General features: G+C 29.8%; 1 long non-coding RNA gene and 1 pseudogene across 2 annotated transcripts; one reads left to right on the forward strand and one right to left on the reverse strand.

Moving 5' to 3' along the window:
• Nucleotides 1-7,937: 7,937 nt before the first annotated feature.
• On the reverse strand, nucleotides 7,938-10,015 carry LOC145976675 (uncharacterized). Its single transcript, XR_014440290.1, has 3 exons — nucleotides 9,737-10,015; nucleotides 9,321-9,434; nucleotides 7,938-8,157 (listed from the first exon to the last, which is right to left on the reverse strand). It is a non-coding gene; the product is annotated as an uncharacterized LOC145976675 (long non-coding RNA).
• Nucleotides 10,016-13,505: 3,490 nt separating this feature from the next.
• Nucleotides 13,506-15,880, forward strand: LOC145977454 (dol-P-Glc:Glc(2)Man(9)GlcNAc(2)-PP-Dol alpha-1,2-glucosyltransferase-like; annotated as a pseudogene). The gene is made up of 4 exons (XR_014440506.1): nucleotides 13,506-13,998; nucleotides 14,079-14,418; nucleotides 14,500-14,639; nucleotides 14,725-15,880. The product of XR_014440506.1 is annotated as a dol-P-Glc:Glc(2)Man(9)GlcNAc(2)-PP-Dol alpha-1,2-glucosyltransferase-like (transcript).
• The last annotated feature ends 135 nt before the right edge of the window (nucleotides 15,881-16,015 follow it).

Here is a 16,015-nt window from a genome sequence, read left to right on the forward strand (position 1 = left end):
ATTAGTTAAATGAAATAAAATGAATCTTAAGATTTTACAATTTTAAATGTAATTAACATATAATTAAAAAATCGCGTTGTTCGCCACGTTTAATAGAGAATAACGGAACGAATGATTTTATCAAAGTCCCTCTCTAATAATTTAACTATCTAACTATATCTCTAACTGTCGATGTATTAGTAGAGTTTAATAAGATTTAAATAATGATTTAAACAATCGCGATTAATCATTAATAAAATTATCGTCTTTTTAAATAGTAGAAAAAAATATTTGCACTATTAGCGCAGACTATAAAAGACAATATGCAAACACGTGGAAAGATAGACAAAGCTTCGACGTACAAGTCAACGATTAAATTAAGATAATAATATTAAATTATAAGATAAATCGCGATTTAAAGTTCCCGAGAAAACGCACGACTAAATAAATCGATAATATTCGGAATATCCGATTGCGATGTATATCTTTTATAATATAATAATCAAAGCACCCTCAATAGACATTATTATCGCGCGCGATATAATTATTATCACATAAATGCGAAGATATTTCGACAGACAATTTGATGTCTGTAATGTTTACGTATATAGTACTCACTGTCCGAGTCATTTGCGAATCTTTATAAGATAAATCACGATTTGAATTCACGAGAAAACACGACGAATAAATAAGTCGATAATATGCGGAATATTTAATCACGATATATATAATTTTTATATTTGATCGCGCGATGTATATACTTAATATGTATATACTTTGGACCGCACTCTCGGTTTCGGTACGAGCGAAAATCCCATTTCTCTTAGCAGAATCAGCTTCGAGTCAACCGGTCGGGAATGCAACGATACAACGAGCAAGGACTAGGCCCGAACCGGAAAGAAGACGAAACGATTGACGGAAATAGAGGAAAATGAAGTTCACCAGCTCTTTTTCGCGCATAATTATCCTATCTCGTATCGAACCTGGACCCGCTAAGCACGATTTCAGGTGCTCCGCCCGGACATATTATGCCTCCCGCGGTTGCTATATGCTACACCAGGCTAGTAGACGGCAAAAGAAGAGGATACCCACATTTTTTAAATGCTAACATTCAGCAATTTAGAAAATGGGGAGGCAACCCCTTTTACCGAGCGAAAATCGTGCCTAGGGGAATCCACTCGACTCCTCGAGAGTTAACACACGCAGTACGTGTGGCTGTAGACGAGCAAAGAGAAGGGATCCATTGACGACTATTCCGAGCAATCGATCGAGTTCTAATCAATTCGGGCCGAATCACTTGACGAAGCACGAAGCGCGAGTACGTTGCATAACAACGTGTGCAAACTCGAAACATCCCAGTTAGTTGGCATCGGAAGCAGAGACTCGTGACAATAATGAGATTGGGATTTTTATACGGAAAGTCAAACGCGGATGCACGAAAACGCGACGACGCGAGAATACTACAACGCGAAAACGCGGTAACAAAACGCCACCGTCCGCGACACATTAATGGCACCGACGATGGAAAGTCGACGACGCAATGTGCGTTCAACGCATTAAATGCGCGTGCCACATAAGAGCCATTGTGGGATCTTACAATAAAAATCCCCAATTTTTAACAGGGCACCGAACTAGACGTCGCGAATGGATCTGACAAGAACCGATGAGAAATAATTCTCCATGATGAAAATCGTTTCGACTCCTCGGCGGTACGAGCCACGCAACTTTCATTAACGTTTATTTAACGAAAGCAACAACGACAATCTCGTTTAAGAACGCGAAAAGAACGCGGGAAAAACACCGTGTTTTCGCACCGTAATTTATTAATTTATTTATGAATATTTTCCGATATGAAATTCGTAAATATAAATATAACTGAAGAAACAAATTATTAAATTCATAATAATTAACTCGCGATTCTTTAATAGCAAAGGTGATCGCGATAAATTTTGTAAAGCTAATATTTAATCGTTGACTTATCACATCGAATCTTCACATTCTTATTCGATATTTTTTTATATTTAATTAGCAATATTTATGAATATTATCTAACGAGTGGGACAGCGATAAAATTCTTTTGTTAAAACAATAATTTTGTATAAGAACGCAAAAACAACGCGAAAACAACGTGAAAATAACGCGGAAAAAGTACGGTATTTTCGCAATCATAATTTATTCATTTATTTTATGAATACGAATATTCAGTTCCGCGCGATATGGAATTTATAAATAAATAAATCTAACGGAAAGCATATCATTAAATTTATAATAATTGACTCGCGATTCTATAACGAAGGCGTTCGTCAAATTTTGTAAAGCTTATAATCGATCATTAATTTAGCATCGAATTTTTACATTCATATTATATAATCGTTATACGTATACTTTCGGTAAATTTTCGTGTAATTTTCATAAGAATGTATTCACGTAATTTACAATCGTAAATACAATTTCATGTAATATAATTATAGTTATAATTGTATTTTTACAAAACTATGTCAATAATTAAAAATATCAATATTAGATTATAATTAATATACAATTATAACTATTTACAATTTACAAAATACAATTTATGATGTTATCGATATCAAATATATGTACTCGATTTATTCAAATGTTTAATAACATAAATAATTTGATATTAATAGCATTAATATTTGGATTTAATATTATAGCTATATATTAATTTACATATATATATGATATATTTTTAATTTTTAAAATATATCTTGAACATTTATAATTATACAATTTGTTTAATCTTCTTGAAAATAATTTTGATAATTTAAATTTCATTTTTAAAACTTTTTTAAAACTAAATTCAATTTAATTTTTTAAAAATAATTTTAATTTATTACAAAGAATTACACGAAAGTATCCAAAATATATGAATAATATAAAATTTATTAAAAATTTCTACATAGTCCAAACAAGACTGATTAGCAATGATGAATTACGCGATATTTATTATTAATAATTGACATACAATAATAGAATTTAAGAATAAAAATTAGTTTTTTATAAATAACGTTTAAACGTAAATAATCGTCATCAAAAGAGTCATTAATAAAATTATTGATTGTTTTTTTGATTGTAGAGAAAAGTATTTACATTACTGACGCATTTTATGTAGGTTATCAATATTCAAAACGCGAAAAGATAGAGCAAGCGTCGATTATAAATCAATGATTTAAATACAAGATAAATGACGATTTAAAATTTGCGAGTAAAAATAACGAATAAATAAATCGATAATATTAGGAATATTCGATTACGATACGCATAATTTTTGTATAATATGAAAATTGAAACCGTCGATAGACAGCGCGCGACGTAATTATTATCAAACAAATACGAAGATATTTCGAGATATTTGAGATCTATAATATTTGCGAATATAGAATTTATTGTCTGATTTATTTGCGAATTTTTAGAAGATAAATCACGATTTACAATTCGCGAGAAGACGCGACAAATAAATAAATCGACAATATTCGGAATATTCGATTGCGATATGTATAATTTTTATAATATAATCGGAGCCGCTATAGACATGCGCGATATAATTACTATCACACACAAGTGCGAAGATATTTCGGCAGACATTTAAGGTCTGTAATATTTGCGAATTTATTTGCGATTTATTTGCGATTAATACGCTATTTTATATAAATGTCGCGATTCAAAAAATACAAATTGAAAATACATATTGCATCTCGCGCATGATTAGTTAAATGAAATAAAATGAATCTTAAGACTTTACAATTTTAAATATAATTAACATATAATTAAAAACCGCGTTGTTCGCCACGTTTAATAGAGAATAACGGAACGAATGATTTTATCAAAGTCCCTCTCTAATAATTTAATTATCTAACTATATCTCTAACTGTCGATGTATTAGTAGAGTTTAATAATATTTATATAATGATTTAAACAGTCGCGATTAATAATCAATAAAATTATCGTCTATTTAAATAGTAGAAAAAAATATTTGCACTACTAGCGCAGATTATAAAAGATTTATAAAAGAGACAATATTCAAAGACGTGGAAAGATAGACAAAGTTTCGATGTAAGTCAGCGATTAAGTTAGATAAATCGCGATTTAAAATTCGCGAGAAAACGCGACGAATAAATAAATTGATAATCACGAAATATTCGATACGTATAATTTTTATAATATAATAATCGCGAAGTCCTCAATAGATATGCGCGCAATATAATTATGCTGTCACATATAAGTGCGAAGATATATTTCGACAGACATTCGAGGTCTGTAATATTTGCGAATATAAAATTCACTATCCGATTTATTTGCGATTATCACACAACTTTATATGAACGCCGTGATTCTCACATAAGATATCTATCTCGCGCATGATTAGTTAAATAAGATAAAATGAAAAATTTTTATAATATGATAATCGAAATCATCAAGATGCGTGCGCGATACATTATTATCACTCAAATTATCACACAATTTGTAAATAATCGCGATTAAAACAGTCATTAATAAAATTATTGATCGTCTTTTAAATAGTAGAAAAAAATATTCGCACTACTAATGCATTTTGCGCGAACTATTAAAAACAATATTCAAAGACGTGGAAAGATAAACAAAGGTTCGATGTATAAGTCAACGATTAAATTATAAGATAAATCACGATTTGAATTCACGAGAAAACGCGACGAATAAATAAATCGATAATATTCGGAATATCCGATTGCGACATGTATTAATTTTTATAATTTGATAATCGAAGCGCCTTCAATTGATACGCGCGCGAAATAATTATTATCACACAAAGGCTAAGATATTTCGATAGACAGTTTGAGGTCTGTAATGTTTGCGGATATACAATTCACCGACCGAGTTATTTGCGAATTTTTATAAGATAAATCGCAATTTAAAATTCACGATAAAACGCGACGAGTAAATAAATCGATAATATTTTAAATATTTAATTGCGTATAACTTTTATAATATAATAATCGAAGCCATCAAATACGCGGGTGACATACCGGTAATATGCGATAAAAAGAGGAGCGATCTTAAAAATGGAGAACGATTAACATCTTGCTTCTCATCAGATTTCGCAAGATCAATCTGCGAGGAAAAGTTAAGTGATCCATTGAACGTCGAGAACTTCACTGTAGGAGGGAACGAATCCCGGATTTTCCGGACTATTCCCAATAGCAATGATTTCAGTAATAAATCAACGATAATTCCCTCGTCATTATCTTCGATTCACGAAATTGATATTCACGTCAGAAAACATGTTCTTTCATTATTAAGAAATATATTTCTTTATTGAAAATTAAATGGATATAGCAATTTTTTTTATAGAAATGTGATTACGAACGATTATATTTATAAATAATAAAATCCATGCATCATTGGAGTTTGTGTTAAATGTGCGAACACAATAATTTTGGGGTACCGTTTGCGCGCGCGAGACGAATCGAACCCGATAACAGCAAGATTTAAAAAATTTCAATTCGAATAGTTTGTAAAATAAAATAAATCAAATAATTTTAAATATATAATTAATTCTAGATTAATTCTCTAGATTCTTATTCTTATAATGTTTAAATTAATAATTTTTTTTCTTTTAATCAATATCTTGCTGATATAGGGGTACCCATTCGATTCGTCTCAAAATTTTTAAGTGTTCGCATATTTTATGTAACATTCATGTATAATTTCGCATATATATGATATATATAATATTAATAAAAATTATAAAAATATTTTGGATACGTTAATTTATGCATGTATTTTATTATACACATATATATAAAAGGCTTATATCTAAAAACTAATATTCTAAAATGGCGATGGATGTCCAATACCTGCAAATAGTTTCTTAAAAGAAACTAAAAACTAATATTAATATCCCCAGTACCTAGAAATAATTAATTAATAATTAATAAAATATATTCGTTCGTAATCATTTTTATCAAACAGTTAATAAAAACTAATTACAATATGAAATTACTTGAAAAATAAAAATTTATATACAACGCTATATCCATATTTAATCTACTATTAAATCTTTCTGGCATTAGACAATAATAATACCAATCCTAATAATGACAGAACATTTTTAACGAGAAGAAAAAAATAGATGCATTTTCTCTCACATCTAAATATATATTATTTAAATTAATTCGACTTTAAAGAAGCGTATGGCGTTTGTCATTGAATGACTATCGAAATCATTGCTGTCGGAAATTGCCAGGAAAACCTGGGATTAGTTCCAATCTTACAATAAAAATTTCCAATTTTCAACGGGGCACCGAACTAGACGTCGCGAATGGATCTTACAAAAACCGATAAGAAATAATTCTCCATGATGAAAATCGTTTCGACTCCTCGACGGTACGAGCCACGCAACTTTCATTAACGTTTACCTAACGAAAAGAACAACGATAACTCTTTTATTAAAACGATAATCTCGTCTAGAACGCAAAAAGAACGAGGAAAAAACACGGTGTTTTTGCAACCGTAATTTATTAATTTATTTATGATTATTTTCCGATACGAAATTCGTAAATACTCAAATATATAACCGAAGAAACAAATTATTAAATTCATAATTAACTCGCGATTCTATAATATCGAAGGTGATCGTTTAATTTTATGAAGCTAATATTTAATCGTTGACTTATCACATCGAATCTTCACACTCTTATTCCATATTTCTTTTATTTAATTAGCGCAATATTCAGGAATAATTATTTCACGAAAGGGACAGCGATAAGATCCTTTATTAAAATGGCAATTTCGTCTAAAAACGCGAAAAAAACGAGGGAAAAACACGGTGTTTTCGCAACCATAATTTATTAATTTATTTATGAATATTTTCGGATACGAAATTTGTAAATACACAAATATAACCGAAGAAACAAATTATTAAATTCATAATAATTAACTCGCGATTCTATAATATCGAAGATGATCGTTTAATTTTATGAAGCTAATATTTAATCGTTGACTTAACACATCGAATCTTCACACTCTTATTCCATATTTCTTTTATTTAATTAGCGCAATATTCAGGAATAATTATTTCACGAAAGGGACAGCGATAAGGTCCTTTATTAAAATGGCAATTTCGTCTAAGAACGCGAAAAGAACGAGGGAAAAACGGTATTTTCGCAACCGTAATTTATTAATTTATTTATGAATATTTTCCGGCACGAAATTCGTAAATGTACCAATATAACTGAAAAAACAAATTATTAAATTCATAATAATTAACTCGCGATTCTATAATATCGAAGGCGATCGTTAAATTTTGTGAAGCTAATACTTAATAGCTAACTTAACATCAACTCTTTATACTCTTATTCGATATTTTTTTACTTTTAATTAGCAATATTTAAGAATATTATTTGAGAGGGACGGCGATAAGATCCTTTATTAAAATGGCAATCTCGCCTAAGAACGCGAAAAGAACGCGGAAAGAGCATGGTATTTTCGCTATCATAATTTATTTTCATGAATATTCAGTTCTGCGCGATATGGAATTCATAAATAGATAAATCTAACGAAAAGCGTATCATTAAATTTATAATACTTGAGTCGCGATTCTATAACGAAGGCGTTCGTCAAATTTTGTGAAGCTTATATTTAATCATTAATTTAACATCGAATTTTTACATCTTTACATTTTTTTATATTTAATACCGACACAAAAATTAGCAATATTTGTAAAGTTTCTAATCAAATATTTATGAAATTTGAAATATATAAAATTATACATATATATCTAAAATTTTTATATAAAAATTTTCCGAATTTATTAATGACTCTTTGATATGAAAATACAAACAGTTATTCTTTTATGATTATTTCAAAAAATATATAGAATCAAATATGTTAATTTAATGAATTACTATTATATAATTATTATACGTATACTTTGGATCATTTTTCGTGTAATTTACACAAGAATTCATGTAAATATATTCATGTAATTTATAATTGTAAAATACAATTTTATGTAATATAATTATAGTTAAATTAATTATAGTTTAGTTTATAATTATATTGTATTTTACAATTATAATATCAATATTATAATTAAAATATAATTATATCTATTTACAATATAAATATGTTATGGTATTTCTTAAATACTAATAATTATCCAGTTTTTTAATATTTCTGAAAAAAAAATAAAAATAATTTTAATAATTTAAATTTCATTTCTAAAACGATTTTAAATATAAATTCAATTTAATTTCTTAAACTGAAATAAAGCCAAATTACAAATTTCTATATATTGTATTAGACTGCTAACACGGTCATATCTCATATGATAAAATGTAAAACAAAGGCAAACGTTTATAATTGGGTAGAATTTATGCCGAGTATCACAGAATTTAACATAACACTGTCACTCTCGAAAGATGCAATTGTAATTTATATGATTATTGCTTGTATATTTTATGGTTCTTATTTTAATAATTGCTGGTTATAGCTTATATTTATTTAATACTATATTTTAATATTTTATAACTGCTTATATTTATTTTTGTCATTATCTCGTAGCAGTTTATATTTATTTTAATAAATGTCGGCAAATTGAAATACGACACAATATGTATATATTAATCTAATCTGTGTGTGTATATGTATATCCTGCCCAATTGTAAATCATTATTCTGTCTTCAGCTGTTAGCAGCCTAGTATAATACATAAAATTCTGATAATATAAAAGCCTCTGTCCAGATTACCAATAAAAATTGATTGATATTATAATAATATATATAAATAATAAATTTTTATAGTAATACATAATTTATAATAAAATATAAAATTAATATGTGTATAACATTAATTATATTACATTTATCATATTACAAGTTATTTCATTAATTAATCATTTGGCTTTATATTAAGCTTAAAAACAATATCTACAACAAATTCTATAATGGATGAGCTATAAGATATTAGAAATATGATAAGTAAATAAGATAAATAAGAATAAATTAGCGTCAGAATAAATTAGCATCAGATGTAATTGAGCGCGTTATAAGAATAAATTAGCATCAGATATAATTGATAAAATTTTTAGTGTTCTTTTCAATAAATTAGGTAAAATTTATACAAAAATAATCTTTTCTCGATCTTCTTTCCTTATAATTAAAATACTGCAATATATTTTCGCGATGGATGCATTACATTTCGAACAAATTTATTAAAAGTTATTTAATTTAATCTATCCTAGCTCATCCATTTTAAGGCAACGGATTTATCTACAATCTACATCTGCAATCTCTATGGATTCGTTACATTAAAATTAAATAAAAGTATTTGTCACTCACCGGGCCATTGATGTGCAACAGCGGAGTTGTCGTTATCGAAGTTACGGAGTTGTCGTTATCGAAGTTATGGAGTTGTCGTTATCGAAATTATGTTGTCATTATTGAAGACTACGTCTGTAACATGCAAATATAAAATTCATTTATAACACAGCTCAAAATACAATCAATATTTCAAAAAATTATTATTGTGCGGAATTTCATATCCGGTGTGTAAAATAATAAGCAGATATAAGCAGATATAAACACGTATGGGAAGATTTTATAAATTTTGAAATTATTTTTTAAATAGAAATTTTTATATATGATTTTTATAAAAATCTTTCTCTTTAATTTTTTCTTTAATTCCTTTAAATTATAAGAACGAATTATTGTGCGTACGATTTATAACAATTGATATACAAATAATAAATATTTACCATCAGGTTGCTTCGCCGATGCAAGATGCCTCTCCCAGGCCTCCTCCTCCTCTCATGTTGTTGACGCGCGATACTTTCAACTCCCGCACTCACGAGCGATATTTTTATATCGCTATTTCCGCTATTTTATGCGGGTCGAAGCGCTTGCCGTCCGCGGCACGTTGACGGCACCGACGAAAGGGTACTTAGCTTCCCATTCAGGCACCTTAAGATTTATCATAAATAGAAAAATTTAAGATAAACGTCAAGGCACCATCCAAGTACTAAGCCCTCCCACCGCGACAAGGTGTACCCCATGGGAGGGTTATATTATATATAATTTTATATATATATATATATATATATATATATATATATATAAAATTTTATATATAATATAATATATAATTTATTTTGTAATATACTATATAAATTTTAATTCGTAAATATGAACGATAAATAAAAATATAAGAGATAAGAGAAAATCTATTATATAAAACAATGTTCAAAATAATTGATTTTAAAACTAATTATTGCGCGCACTTAATTTTTACTTTTAAGTAGATATATTTTAATGTTATAAATTGCGTAATTATAAAATAATTTATATTTTTTAGATATAAACTTTTAAAAATATGATAAATAAAAAAATTTCTTTTTTTTTCTATTTCTTCGAGATATCGAGGCGCGTTCAACACAATCGGGCACTCGCGGACCGCGTAAAATAACAAGATACTCTTAATGGAAATTAAGAACTTTAATTAAAAACACAGAATACACAAACAATGAATAATAACAGGGGAAATCTCGCGATAACGACCCGTAATGTAAAACGCGTCCGGATAGCTTGACAGCTATTCTTCGATTCAGCTGACCATCGTTGTTATACAACAATATATACTATTGATAAATAATTTATATATTGTTGCGTTCGCGGAACGATATATATCGAACGCGCGCGACACAATCGATCGGCACACGCTGACGCTGGCGCAGTAAATAATAACGCGATTTAAGATATAAGAACTTTAATAAACCACGAGTAACATACAAGAATTCAGAATAATCGTAAAACGGATCACAGATAGACGCGCGTCCGCACAGCTTGACAGCTGGGATCATTGTCAGACTCTTTGGTAGTCGTTGTTTATAACAACATCTTGACAACGCGCGTGGAAATGATCTTCTTCCGTCGACGTACTTCCCGCCGAAAGAATTCAACAGGTGGCGAATACATCCAGGGGGATGAGACGCGGGGACGTAACAATATAATAAATAATGAATGTGATAAATAATTAAAATTAATGACTTACATTATATCTTATTGATCCATCCATTTCCAAGACCTCCTTTTTTTCTTTTGCTTTCTTCGCTTTTTCCTCGTGGCACTTCAATCCTCGTTACACTCACTTGAATTCCTCGTTGCACTTACACTCATACGCGAAAAGTTCCTCGTTACACTTGCAATTGTGTTTAGAGAAAGAATTTGATAATATATGGAACGTCTCACATCACTACCACACTGCTCAAGAGTCACTGAGCGAATGATCGTAAGTCAGAAACATTACCGCGGTACTGTTTATATCGCCAAGGTTGACTATGTAAAGGAAGAATTTGATAATATATGAAACGTCACTACTTTATTGCTCAAGGGTACTGTGCGAATGATCGTAAGTCAAAAACATTATCGCGATACTGTTTATATCGCCAACCAAAGTCGACTTGTACTATGTTATTGTTATAATTCGTCGTTGAAATATTCTATGAGTGATTGCCGATTAAGAAAATTTAAATTGGTCATCGTTAAGGGAATTATTTTAATAAACATTAATAATCGAAAGATCATAACAAAATTAATTCTTTTATCCCCTTTTATGTACCCCCGTTTCAATTTTTATTCGCAGTAATTAATGATTGCGATTCGATAAGGATTTATCGTTGCGATACAATTTTATCATAAGTTATCGTTCATCGTTTATCATAAGTTAATTAATTTCTAATTATTAATAATTATATCAAATTATGTTTCGATATTAATCGTAATCGTGTTTAGAAAAAAATTCGACAATATGCGAAGCGTTTCGCACCACTACTTTATTGCTCGAGTGTCACCGTGCGAATGATAACAAAGCCGTAACATATTAATAATAGCACGCTATTGTTTATATTGCCAAAGTCGAACACCGTGTTATTGATAATTCGTTGCCTAAATATTTTACGTACTATAACATATACATGAAAATATTAAATTGTAAAAGTTTTTCAATTTATAGATTAATTAAACAATTATTTATTAAACAATTAATTAACATACAAAGCATATATATATATATATATATATATATATATTTCGCATCATTATTTTACTGCTCGAATGTCACCGAGCAAATGATAGCAAAACTATACATACAAACAATAGCACGCTATTGTTTACATTGTAAAAGTCGAACATTATATTATTGATAATTCGTCGAAATATTTTATATACTATAAAATATACACGAGCGGAATATTAAATTAATTAAGAAGTATTTTAAATCTTAAAAAATAAAATATATCACACCCTGCCGGAAAATGTAGAAATTCTTCAAAATAGAATTCGTAACGCATGTGCGGAGATCACTTCTCTCATGATAAGTCCCGTGAAAGAAAATTTCATGCGCAGAATTGCTTTATGTTTAGAAGAAGATGGGTTATATTGAACATTTATTATAATTTATTACATGTAAAGATAAAAAATATTTGTCATTATAAGTATATTTGATTATATTTGTTTATTATATTTTTTACTATATTTTTTCAAATTTATTTATTAAATTTACGTTGATAGATCTCGAAATATTTATTTCGTTATATTTATATTTGCATCCTTTACTAAAGAAAATTAAAAATATCTATCAATTTTTTCTATCTTTCTTCGGGTAAATCTACATATATGACGAATATGATTAATTGATTAAATCTTTATATATTTATTATTATATGCTATCAAAGCCGTAGACAATATTCAAAAATCAAAGTCGCGCGAACGTCGAGCGCAGTAATAGCCATGCGCAGAAACGACTGCGCATCGGTTCAGCTGCCATGTTAATTCCGCTCCATTGCATACGTCATACGTGAATCGGAGTCATACGCAGATCGTCGTACATCCGCATTTTTCGCGTCTTTCAACCACAAATAAACGCATATCGCGAGTGAACGAGCGTTGAGAGTGTCCAAGGATGATCGCGCGACTTTCATAGTGTGTCGATGGAAGCGCGCGACAGCGATATTCAACAGTATTCAGTGATGGCGTCATCGCGAAGGTAGAGCAAAGTCGCGTCGCGTTATTCGCGCCCTCGATGATGATTATCGAATGCGAGCGAGTATCGGGAGTGCCGAATAAAGTGTCGCGCGTTCGCGTTAGTGATATCGTGTGAGTTTGTGTGCATCAAGATCGGAATGGGACGTCCTGAGGCGAGCGACTGGAGCGGCCTGTGGGACAGCCCGTGAACGGTGAGTTGATTCGATTTATCATATTTGTGTGACTATTCGTGGTCATTCGACGCTTATACAGCATCGCGACGTCCCGAATTACGTTCGGGCAAATTGGCGCCGCATCATAATTCGATGCGACGCGATGCAATTCAAGTAAAGTCAGTCGCGTGAAGATGGTTACGCTAGAAGCGATTTGAAATTTATTTTGTATACGCGCGCGCAGTGCTTGCGCACCTATCTTGTAGGGATGCCAACTGTCAAACGATAATTTTTTTCGATCTAACCTAACCTAATCTCTCAATGTCTTCAAATGTCGAATGTAAACACGAGCATATGCTGCGTGAATTTTACCATGCTTTTAAAAATAATATTTAATCATTAGTGTAATACATTTTATTACATAGTATATTAATTGTATTAAATGTACGACGTAGCAGTGTTACAGTTTTATACATTTTAATGAGGAGTATATAATATAATTGGTTAGGTTAGATTAAATTAATCAAAACAAGCTGCTGTGATGATGCATTTAACGTAATAGTATTAATTTGAATGTGCAGCTATTGAAGTTAAATGATATTTGTGGACACATTTTTAAAGTAATCATGAGTGTCGTATCTCATCTCAATTACATGAAACTAAAATACAAAATATTTATGTATTTTACATATTATGTATTAACGTCATTCATTACAAGTACTATATTACTTTTCTTATATCTCAATCGTATTCAACCACATTATTTCATTGATGAAGCTTTTCATGTACCGCAGACAATACGATACTGTGCGTGGAATTTTACACAGGTAATACATGGCACAAAAATAATTTGCTCTTAAGTATTGCGCGCAATTCTCAAAAATAAATCAAATTAAATTATTTTCAGTGGGATCCAAAAATCATTACATTGCCAGGATTGTATCTTATTACAACTGCAATATTATCACCTTTTAATATACAATATTATATACATAAGATGTATAAGTTTGTTTTGAACATGTCTAAATCTTTATCTTATTTATAATATTATAAAAGAAAATTGCAAATCTGAAACAGAACGGTGGAATAACAGTGGTTGATACTTACGCTGGCCTACAATATTAGCTTTTTTCCACCATTGTACTTCTGATGCTTTTATTATTATACAGATGTTATATCTGTAAATATAGTACTCGTAATGTTGTTTCTGTATCAACGTAGGCATACAAACATGACAGCATTTGCAGGTAATTACATTATATTTATATAAATCATAAGAAAGAGAAAATAAAATTGAAGTTGAAACGAATTAAAGTAATATTATACAGGTTTAATAGCTGTACTTGTTCGTCAAACAAACATTATTTGGCTTGGCTTCCTTACTGTAGAACATGCATTAGATATATTTGATAATAGGATGGAACAGCCAATCTCACCATGAGTGCTCAATACTCTATTGTACTTTCTTGTAAGTAAAATCGAAAAGTTTTAATGCGCATATCATAAGCATTGGAAGAATTAATCTTGCAAACTTCTTTCTAAATCATTTTTAGTTATTATGGAAGCAGATAATGTACGAGTTACGCAAGAGCCCGTTATCCTTTATCAAGTTTATTGTAGGAGAATGTCATAGTCTATTTCTTTATATAATGTGCTTGATGTTTCGCCTTCATCGCATGGAATAAAGACATAGTAATCGGTGATCGTACCGCTCACGTCGCAACGATTCACGTTTGTCAGATATTCTATTTTTCGGCTTTTGTCTCTCTATTCTTGTGGCCGTATGTGATGCCTCATTGGCGAACATGTTTGCATTTTATTCGCTGATATTGGATTCTCGCCAGTTGCGTCATTGTATTAATAACCGCGGTGATTCGTTTTAACACCCTCGTTCACCTATATGTTTTGACCGATAATCGGCATTACTTATTCTACGTGTGAAATCGATTCATGGGCAGATACGCAATATTCAAGTATTTATTGATACTGGTTTACTGCTCGAGCCTATTCGCCATATCATGAAATATCAGTCACTTGAGATTCTTTACACAGACCAATTATATTATTTGCATATGCATAATTCTGATACCTCAGTTGCTAGTAAAACCGCATTACTTCATTGTTCCTTATATTTTTTTACCGCTTAAGTATGAAAAGGCCGGAAAAATGGCAGATTTACTTAGAATCGTTCAGGACTTGTACAATTAATTTTTTGCAATTTTTTTATTTTCTCTAATAAAGCGTTCTACTGAGAGGATCAGCCTTATACTCCACGAATTTCTTGATAATATTTAACATGAAAAACGAATGTGCATAATAAAAAAAAACTAACATTTTAATGTTAAGTATTTTGTCTTCATATTTCACCTTTTTCTGTATACTTAAAGGGGGTCATTAAGTTATTCATGATTGATCGACAGTTACATTTGGACAAACAATAATTTATTGTTCATAAATGAAATATATAGATAGAAATAAATGAGTATTTTACCATATGTTGATCATTAATTAATTGAATCTAAAACCTTCGTATATTTCGCTATAGATGTCTCGTATTCTATATTAGGTCACATGATCAACTTTAACAGAGCCGTATTACGTAGATCATTTGTTGGGGCCCGCAAAAAAATTATCAATACATCTTGTGATTTATATTAACGATATAACATATATTAATAATCTGTTGATTAATTAATAAATTCCATATATTAAATATGCATATATTAATATTACATATACATATCTTTTTATTACTTTTTTGTGAGGGATTTAATTTTTTTGGGAGGACCCTTCTTTTCGACGAAATATATACGTGATTGAGACGTAACAGCGTCTGCTAGAGTT

This window comes from Camponotus vicinus, unplaced genomic scaffold, assembly GCF_025532165.1.
Source record: "Camponotus vicinus isolate PSW18456_S1 unplaced genomic scaffold, iyCamVici1.0 SCAF_9, whole genome shotgun sequence".
Classification (NCBI taxonomy): domain Eukaryota; kingdom Metazoa; phylum Arthropoda; class Insecta; order Hymenoptera; family Formicidae; genus Camponotus; species Camponotus vicinus.